Here is a 9,883-nt window from a genome sequence, read left to right on the forward strand (position 1 = left end):
CTGCCACAGTGCCCGCCATTTTTTGGTTGCAACGATCATTTTTTTTTTTGGGGGGCCGGGGGTGGATTCGAACCCGCCACCTTAGGTGTATGTGGCTGGCGCCTTAGCCGATTGAGCCACAGGCACCGAGCCAGCCAATTTCTTACAGTTAAATATACACTTTTAAAAAACGGACCCAGTAATGCATTTGTGGGTATTTATCTAACAAAATATAAAAACATATACCCATAGGAAGACCTGTACATGCATGTCCATAGCAAATTTATTCAGTCTAAATCTGGAGACAATGGAAATGCCTATTAACAACAGGCAAATAGATAAACTGTGAATACTGCTCAACAATAAAAAGAAATAAACTGATTATGTATGACAAGAAGGAGGAATCTTCATATCCTGCTGAGTGAAGGAGGTCAGTGGGATACATGTTGTATGATTCCATTCTATAGCAACAGCAACACTTCCCATGTTGAGGGTGGACAGGAATTGTCTGGAAAAGGGAGTGAAAAATGTTTGTGTATCATTTAATTAAAAAAAAAAAAAGAAAGAAAATGCAAAAAAAAGAAAGAAAGAAAAGAAAAACATTTGTGTGTGGAAACGCTCTGGATCCCGGTCACTGGACTCCTGAGCCTGCCCCTGCAGGGTGTGACTCTGCCCCTGCCCTGGAATCTGCTAATTCATGCAGGAATAAATTAATTATGAAACATGTCATAATTTCAAATTAATTGTAAACGTATCGATTTCGTGACGCTTCACTTAATCATTTCAATGTGAATCATACTGAAAACTCACTTAGGTAGCTTTGGTATAATTGCAATAGAGCTGAGTATGCAGAGAAATGTGTCAAGATTCGTTTTCCAAAATTCTTGGGGTTAGATGTGCCCTGGTGTTCAGGATTGTCCGGATTTTAGAACAGGAATGTGGTGCACATACCATATGTTGCACGCCATTTGCAGCATTCTTCAAAGACTATATTAATATTTTTGTTGAGAAACAAAAATAAATTAATTAAATTAATTAAAATTTACCAAGTAAGTTAAATAAAGACTATACATTGCCTTGTGGCAGCTCAGATCATGCTGTTCACCTGGATAAGTTCTGGTACCACACTCAAAACTTCAGTTTCCCATTCAATTAAAAAAAAAAAACAAAAAAAAAACACCAAAAAAACCCTTCAGTTTCCCATGGAATACTATGCAGCCATAAAGAAAGATGGAGACTTTACGTCCTTCATGTTCACATGGATGGAGCTGGAAAATGTTCTTCTTAGCAAAGTATCATAAGAATGGAGGAAAAAGTATCCAATGTACACAGCCCTATTATGAAACTAGTTTATACCTTTTATATGAATGCTATAACCTAATAACAGCCTAAGAATATTGGGAGGGGGGAATGGGTGGAGGGAGGAGAATTAGAGGGATCACTTCTGAGGTTTCTCTTACAAGGGTACAAGTGAATCTTTTTTTTTTTTTTTTTTGAGACAGAGCCTCAAGCTATCCCCCTGGGAAGAGTGCCATGGCCTCACAGCTCACAGCAACCTCCAACTCCTGGGCTCAAGCAAGTCTCCTGCCTCAGCCTCCCAAGTAGCTGGGACTACAGGCACCTGCCACAGCGCCGGCCATTTTTTGGTTGCAGCCCAGGCTGGGGATTCGAATCCGCCACCTTAGGTGTATGTGGCTGGCGCCTTAGCCGCTTGAGCCACAGGCGCCAAGCCACAAGTGAATCTTTCTAAGAGTAGAATGTGAGCATTTTAAAACAATAACTAAGAAAATGACATGAAGGCTATGTTAACCAGTTTGATGGAAGTGTTTCAGATTGTGTGCGAAAACCCCACACTGTGCCCCAGAAGTGTATTAATGTACATAGTTACCATTCAATAAATATACAAAAAAAACCCCAAAACTTCAGTTTCAAAAGGTTTTGGATTTTAGAATTTTAAATAAGGGATTGTGTACCTAATTTATTGAATGATTAAAATGACTCAATAGAGAACATACCTGCCACGTCCCTAGGCTATACACATGGTTCTGATGAACTGGAACTGCTGTCAAGGATAGGAATTTGGCCAACACTAAATTTATGGCATTATTCTTTTAGTGGGGAAATTTAAGTCCAGTCAAAGATAGAATTTCTGATTTGGGTGAGCTTACTATGAGGATAAAGTAACATTTTTTATTGAATGAAACTCCTTATACTACTTATTTTAAAATTATATACCCATAACATAAAACTATAGGAAATGAAGTATCTCTCGACAGAAAGTACTGTTTTCCCCATTATGATGAATAATCAAGCTTAAGATGGAATGAAAGACTGAAGTTTAGCCTTAAACACTACATTTTTCATTTGAGTCATTACTTAATTCTCATTCAACCAGGGCTGATTTCTTTTATGTCCCGGTAAGTGCTTACCGAAAGACAGAGAGAGAGACAGTGTGTGTGTGTGTGTGTGTGTGTGTGTGTGTGTGTGTGTGTTTACATCTACCTCCACGTCCTAAAGAACTTCTGATAAATACAGTGTGGAATGAAGCTAATGAAATACCTCACACAGAGTGTGGAGATGGAAGCTAGTCTGAAATTCTAGGTTCTTTCTTAAAAACCTTTGACTAAAGATAACTCAGCTTTTCTGAACCTAAGTTTATCGGGACCTGTAAATAAAGCTTCTTAGAATTGTTTTAGTATCTCATGAGATCCTGTAAGGCACCCAGACAGAGTAGGCCTTTGATAAGTGGCAATGATAATGAGCTTACTACAGTGTTAATAAACCTTAACAGAGAGATATGGCCGAAAAGAGGAGATATGACAGTGTTAGAGACTGGCTTTACATCCTCACCTTGGGAGAATGTTATTCTGCTTCTCCCTACAAAGCCATTAAATATTTTTGCCACTGCAATTTGGCAAGAGCTGTACTTGATCACATGTGACAAAACTTCTCACAGCCTACAGTTTTACGACATCCCGTACAAAGCCCACAGTCAGGAATTACAACCCAATTAGTGCATAAAATGCTCAGAGTTCCAGGACAACAGAGGGGAAAAATCATTCAATAGGAAAGATGAATGTAGCCAGAGATCATTCACAAATTGAAGCTCTGGTTGATTTTAACATAGTGAATAAAGTTGGACTCATTTTATGAAAGTTTGGCTATATTATCCAGTGAGCTAAATGAGGGTGTTTTTTATTGCAAAACATTAACCATGAACAATCAACTGGAGTCCATTAAGCCCTTTTTCTTGGAATCATTCTTTCAGACTGATTACTTAAGTATCGAATGTTGTTAGGCAATTGACTTATTTCTCTTCTGTTTATTTGTTTTTTCACCACTTAGTTCTTATGGGAAATTCTATCCAGGTCATCATAACACAATTGGAAACAACCGATAATGAAAAGAATGCTAATTGGTTTCCTCTCTCTCTTATCACTGGTCCGTACACAGTAAGTAATGCTTCCACATTTTTCCTCTTGTTTATACCCGAGCTCTCCATATATCTAAATGTTAAAATGTTTTGGATATGATCATGAGCTAACAGAGCAATACCCAGCATTGAAAAGCTATGCTAGCAGACAGTGCAATGAACCTGGACTAGAAATAGTGTGATTCAAATTACTGGATCAAATATTTACTGAGTGAGCACAAAGTCCACTGCTAAGGATAAAAGGGTAAGACTCAGTTATTGCCCTTTGGGATCCCTGAGTCTAGTCGTGAGATATACGCGTATAAACAAGTACAACCAACAACAATATATGTAATAACATACTGCAGCCAATGTGGTAAACATTTAGACAGATAATTAACAGGCTGTCCCAGCAGAGACAGGGCCATTACACTACTGAAAGCTCTGTGTTCTGCTCTAAGAATTCTGAGGACAAACTAACGTCATCTCAAGTCAGTTGAGACAAGGGCTATCCACTATTCCAGTCCTTCAGTCTCTTCTCCTTCAAAGAGACTGCCAGGACAACATTCATGAACTTTCAGGCCATTAATTCCTGCTTAATCCAGCCAATATCAGAGGTCTTGGTGACCTATTTAAAAAGTAGTATAAAATATGGCAGAAATAAAGTCTATTTTCTACTGTATTATGTTGTTTACCTGTGGGACTTAACTTCTCCCAGTCTCTCTTCTCCACGCTCCCCTCTCAGACAGCTGTGCCTACATCTGTCCACAGCATTCTACCCACCTCTGCCACAAAGGAACCCTCTCTTTTAGAACCCATTTCATCAGGAATCCTCAAGCAAGGCTGTAATTTTTCTGTCACCTCCCTGTATTGAGTATCAAGCAGTAAGGTTAGCATTTTTCTTAATTCTTATTGCAATTTTAGACCTGTTTTCCCATGTCCACAAGCACCCATGTGTTGTGAGTCTCACCAGTCACATGTCTCTCTCCCCTCCTCACAGAGACACCTGCCCACCACTCAGTGCCTCCAACTCAGGCACCAGCATGGCAGTGTTTATGCCACATAGCAGCTCTCTCTTTACTCCAGATTCATCCACCCTCCTGTGAGATGGTCAGGCCTGTGGTCAGCCCATTCAAGACTCTACTCATTTCCAGTATTCTCTTCTACTTCACTCTGATCCCCATTCTAGTGGCCATCAAGTGGACCTTTCCATTACCTAAAACTAATGACATGTTAAGTCTTTCTTCACAGTGATTTTTCAACTAATTCAATGATAGACCTTTTCATAATCTTTAGTCATTTGGCCCTTCACATACTAACTTTACCTTAACTATAATGAGGAACATAACCATCACCAAAACCATGACCATGACCATAACCATAACCAAAATTATGACCGTTAACATGACTATAGCCAAAACCAATAGTTATAGTCATAACAATGACCATAACTATTACCAGAACAAAAGCCATGACCACAACCATGACCATTACCATTATCATTATCATAACCAAACCATGACCATGACCATAACCATAATGATTACCATAACCAAAACCATGGTCATGGCCATAAACAAAACCATAACCATGATCATGACCATAAACACAACTATTACCATGACCATAACTAAAATCATGACCATGACCATTACCATAACTATTACTACAACCAAAACCATGACATTGATCATGACCATTACCATGACCATAACCATGACCATTACTATAACCAAAATCATGACCATGACCATAAACAAAACTATGTCCACAACCATAACCATTACCATGACATAACATTACCATTAGACTTAGATTCCACAGTCAATTATTTAAATTATTCTTTTTTCCCCTTATGAACTCCCATTTCTTGTCTCTTCTATTGCATTTGTCTTTTTTTGCAAAAGTAAATCCTTAAAAAAATCGTTTTCTTTTTGTCTTAGGCAAAAAATGTCTTAGGAGGAAATGCCAAGTAGGACAAAGTAACACCAAAAATTTCTCACCGTCATCTAGGTCATTACCAGTGCCTGCATATTCTACTGCATTTATCTCTCAATAGCCTCAATTATTCACAATTCCCTCAACTTTTTCTCAAGTTCAATTTACACCATCCTAGACCCATCATTTTCCAAACCCAGGTTAATTTACTTCCTAAAAGAGAGAATTAGAAGGTATCAGATGGGTACACTTGTAATTCCCTTAATTGGGTGGCATTGGCACTCACGCTATTCTCCCCCAGTTCAAAGAGAGGAAACATTGCCCCCTTCCTGTTCAAGGTTAGTCCCTTCCACTAGTGCCCTGACTGAATCCCCTTTCACCTGCTCAGGGATTGCAGCCTGTCAATTACCTTTCTCTCTTACATAATTAGCCCTCTTCTTTCATAAATGGTTCTGCCTTATAAAACATTGACAGAATTCTTTCATCTTAAAAACAAAACAAAATAATCAAAAATAAAACTTTTCCTGACCCTAATTATATCACTATCATCTTGTCTCTTTTTCTTCTGAATATAATGTCAGATTTCTTGAGTATCCAAAGTATATCTATCTTTTTCCCACCTAGGCTCTAATCATCCTTCTGTTCTGCAATTTACTTCCACGCTCCACTAAAATAGTCCTTGCTACCATCAGCACTGGTCTTGCTGCCACTATTTCCAAAACTAATGCTTTGTTTCTAGGCCTACTTTTTTCTCTCTGCATAGTGCTGACCCTTTAGGGTAGAAGTCAATATAAAATAGTTGTTAAAGGCTGTGGCCTGGAATGGCCTGCTGGATCTGCCAACTACTCGCTGGCAACTAACTCAAATCTCTCTATACCTCAATTTTCTTCTCTGTAAAAGAGAGAGGCCTATATTGATAGCATCTATTTCCTAGAACTGGTGTGAGAATAACATAAATATTTGGGAAGTTCTTTGAACATAGCCAGGCACCTTCTAAAGTTACTATTAATTTTATTGATGCACCCTCTCTTTTTTGAACAATTCTGTTCTTTGCCTCCTAAAACTTCATATGCTGTCAGTTTTGGTAGATGGACTACTCATGGTTGCACTGGCAAAGGACGTGCCTAAGGGTTTAACAACATCAACCAGAATAGAAAGCTTCTCCTTTGTCATATTAAAAAACTTATGCTTTTGTAAATAAAAATTTATTATTTACTAAGGTAGATTTGGCTGAAAATTAAACTCAACATTTAAGTATAGAATTTCAATGTGGGGTAAATACACGGACTTTCCATGTGTCTTATGTGAAAATTCCCTTAATTAGAAAGGAATCAGGATATTTGGGTGCACTTGAGTAAAGATGAAAATCGGGAATCTACTTCAAGCCTTCTTTTAGAGGGGTGCCTATTTTCCTAAAGGCCTATCCCTACTACTTGTATTGTGTCTAGACCTATAACTAGAGGAAGCTGAGAACATTCCAGGAGGGACACATGAAGAATCCAATGTAGAAGGAAAAGGTTATACTCCAACCATACTGTGATGTGGTTCTAAGTCATACTGGCCCAAACCATACTGTGATGTGGTTCTAAGTCATACTGGCCCAAACCAAAGGGATATATGCGGGAGTGTATTATACAGGAGTTAGACAAAGGATAAAATAAGACATTGGACCTTACGGGAGACTGAACAGACAAAAGTGCTTTCCTATGCCTTCTGCCTTCTCTGCGTCTCAAAATCGACCCCTGTGTCCTGTTAGCATCCCAGGAAATATTACCAATACATAGTTTTAGATGCTATTTATTTGCAACAATTTCAAATATATATCCTATTGTTTTTTTCTCTGAGCCTAGACTTTTAGACATCAAACAATCTTTTCAGACTCTCCATCTGGATATCTGAGAGAGAGAGAAATCTCACATTCACCCTTTCTCTCCTAAAGATGGTTACACTGGAGTGTTCCTCCTCCTCTGCCAGGCTCCCCGCCCCCCGACACATGTAGGTGAGAAATCTAGACTAAGTCATCGTGCTCCCTTTGTCTTCCCAATGATCAGCAATCTCTGCGTCTTGTCTTTGTACCCACCAAGCAGCCTTCTCAGTCATCCACTTCCTCATTCCTCAGGGATTTCAAAGCTGGGTCACCATCACTGTCATCAATGTGCAGCCTCCTGCAGATCCTCTTCATTGTCCCGGCTCTCAGCTCCTTGACAGTCTCTGGTCCACTGATCCCTGATGCACCTTACCTCAGATGCTAAGCTGCAGGCTCTTGCTCTTGGCTTTGTCGACGCCAGCACTGCAGTTGCTCCACATTTTCACCCATTCCATGACATTCTCCAGTGAGCACTGCCCAACTTGGTGGCCAATGCTCCCTGAGATGGCAACACTGATGCCCCTTCCCCCACACAGGCTCCCCAGCTGGCTGAGCCTAATACCTCCCCTCTGTCCTCATGTCTCCTTATCCAGCTTAAATTCACAGTCATTATAATCAATCTTTACCTATGCTTTACCTTTTCCTCACTTTTAAGATACTCTTGGCAAAATAACAACCCTGAATAAATTATTCTGCCTGATCTGTGCTTGCATTGACAGAGATTATCCCCCCACATTTCCTAGAGATTGGCTGATAGTTCATCAAACCTGTTCTCCTTTCCTCCCGTGTACAAAGCTAATCAACACTTCCCAGCCCCTATTGACTGAAGGTGTAGCCATGGCATTGAATTTTAGCCACCAAATGTCTGATGGGAAGAAATGATGCTTGCCACTCCCAGGTCAGGCATAAATAGAATGTCTTTAGATCTTGCTTTTTCCCTCTTCCCTAATTTTCCAACTGAGTGCCAATGCCCAGCATCACTCTGGAAAACACATGCTGAGCTTCTGTCAGCCGGGATCACTGCAGAGAGGGTCGCCCAGCCCGGAGCCTGGGACTCCAACCTCACCATGCCCCATAACCTACACGATTTATGTTAGACTATCAGGCTCCGTGTTACAGAAACACAGTTTTTATTCTGTTAGGTCACTAAGATTCCAGGGTTATGTTTCACAGCAGCTAACACAAGCTTAATAATAATAAAACCAGTGAAGACTGTGGCTGCAGAGAGACATCCTGCTGTGCTAATTTGCCTCACATTTTAATTCACAGTCACTGTCTTCATTGCTGCCTGGCACTGACACTGGAATCCCCCTGTTCCCCTCTGTTCCTGTCTGTTCCTCTCCCAGATAATAATTATACGTTTCCCTGTTTCCTCAAAATGCACATCGGGTCTGTCCACAAACTCCATTCTGAATACCTTCCAAATATACACAGAATTTAAGTACATCTTTGCCCCAGGTCCACACTATCTTTGTCTGTCTATGCTGAAACAATCTCCTGAGTGATCTCTCTGCTTATTCTGATACAGCAACCAGGGTGTTCTGTCTGTGCCCAAGACAAACTGTTTCAGATCTCAAAGCCCCGTGTGGTTCCACATTACTCAGGGTCTAGCTGGATGATAAAAGCAACACTGGCTGTCCACATAAAGGGACCTTTACATGGATGTTGGCTGAAGAGCAAAAGGGTAACACAGTCTCATGAGGACAGGTAGCAATGGCCATGGCCAGTTGCTGAGACAGAAGGGAAAGGGTTCCAGGAGCTTCCCACGGGGCTCTGCAGAGCTGCTCTCGTCCTCCCGTCCTCTAAGACAGGGCTGCTGCTCCTCTGATGGGGTGCTATACCCTGTGCTGTGCTGGTGATGCCACCAGGCATGGGAGCTAGATGCACTCACTGCCAAAGACAGAGGCACGGGCAGGAAGCCCCTTCTTCTGCCTTCGCTCTGTGCGTCCTGTTGGGGGAATCTGAAAGGGGGCCTGCCAGCAAGGGAGACTGAGACGTGTAACTTTCTGAGTCCCAGACCCAGGAGCACAGAGCCACCACGTCTGATCTCTCAGCACTTGTAATACCCTCTGCACATGCTGTGGCTCCTGCTAACACAACAACAACAATGCTGGCATGGTTCCACCTGGCAGCGCCAACTCTCACACCACTCTCATGTGCTCCCATCCAGATCTAACCGAGAGTCCTAACACTCACCGTGTCCCATCTCTGAGCAATGATAAATCCTCTTCTCACTCGGTCACAATCCCATTGACAATCCTTCCATAAGGTAATGAGGGTGAAATAAAGGATGAAAAGATGAGTGATTCCTGTTCTGTCAGGTGGATGCCCTCCCATCGAGGCCAGCTGTGGGACAGCTGTGCTCTCACCTGTGTCTGAGGCCTCCACTCTAACAGCTCCTCTCTGTCGTGGGACGCTTGTCAGCCCTTTCTCCATGGCAGTTGTAGGGTTGCTGTGGGATGGATGAAGGGCACAAAATCTCTGGAGAAGCAGATCTAGAATGCACCCGGCGTCACTCACACCACACTCCACTGACTAACACAAATCACAAGGTCGGTCCAAACTCTGCACATGGAAAAACAGATGACGCTCCCTTAAGGGAAGAGTTGCAAGGATTGTTATTGTGCCAGATGCTGTGTATATACAAAAGCAAGGAAAACGTGTACATGGCTCTCCTTTGCCTCTAC

This window comes from Otolemur garnettii, unplaced genomic scaffold (assembly GCF_000181295.1).
Source record: "Otolemur garnettii isolate 467f Iridium unplaced genomic scaffold, OtoGar3 scaffold00177, whole genome shotgun sequence".
In the NCBI taxonomy this organism is placed as follows: Eukaryota; Metazoa; Chordata; class Mammalia; order Primates; family Galagidae; genus Otolemur; species Otolemur garnettii.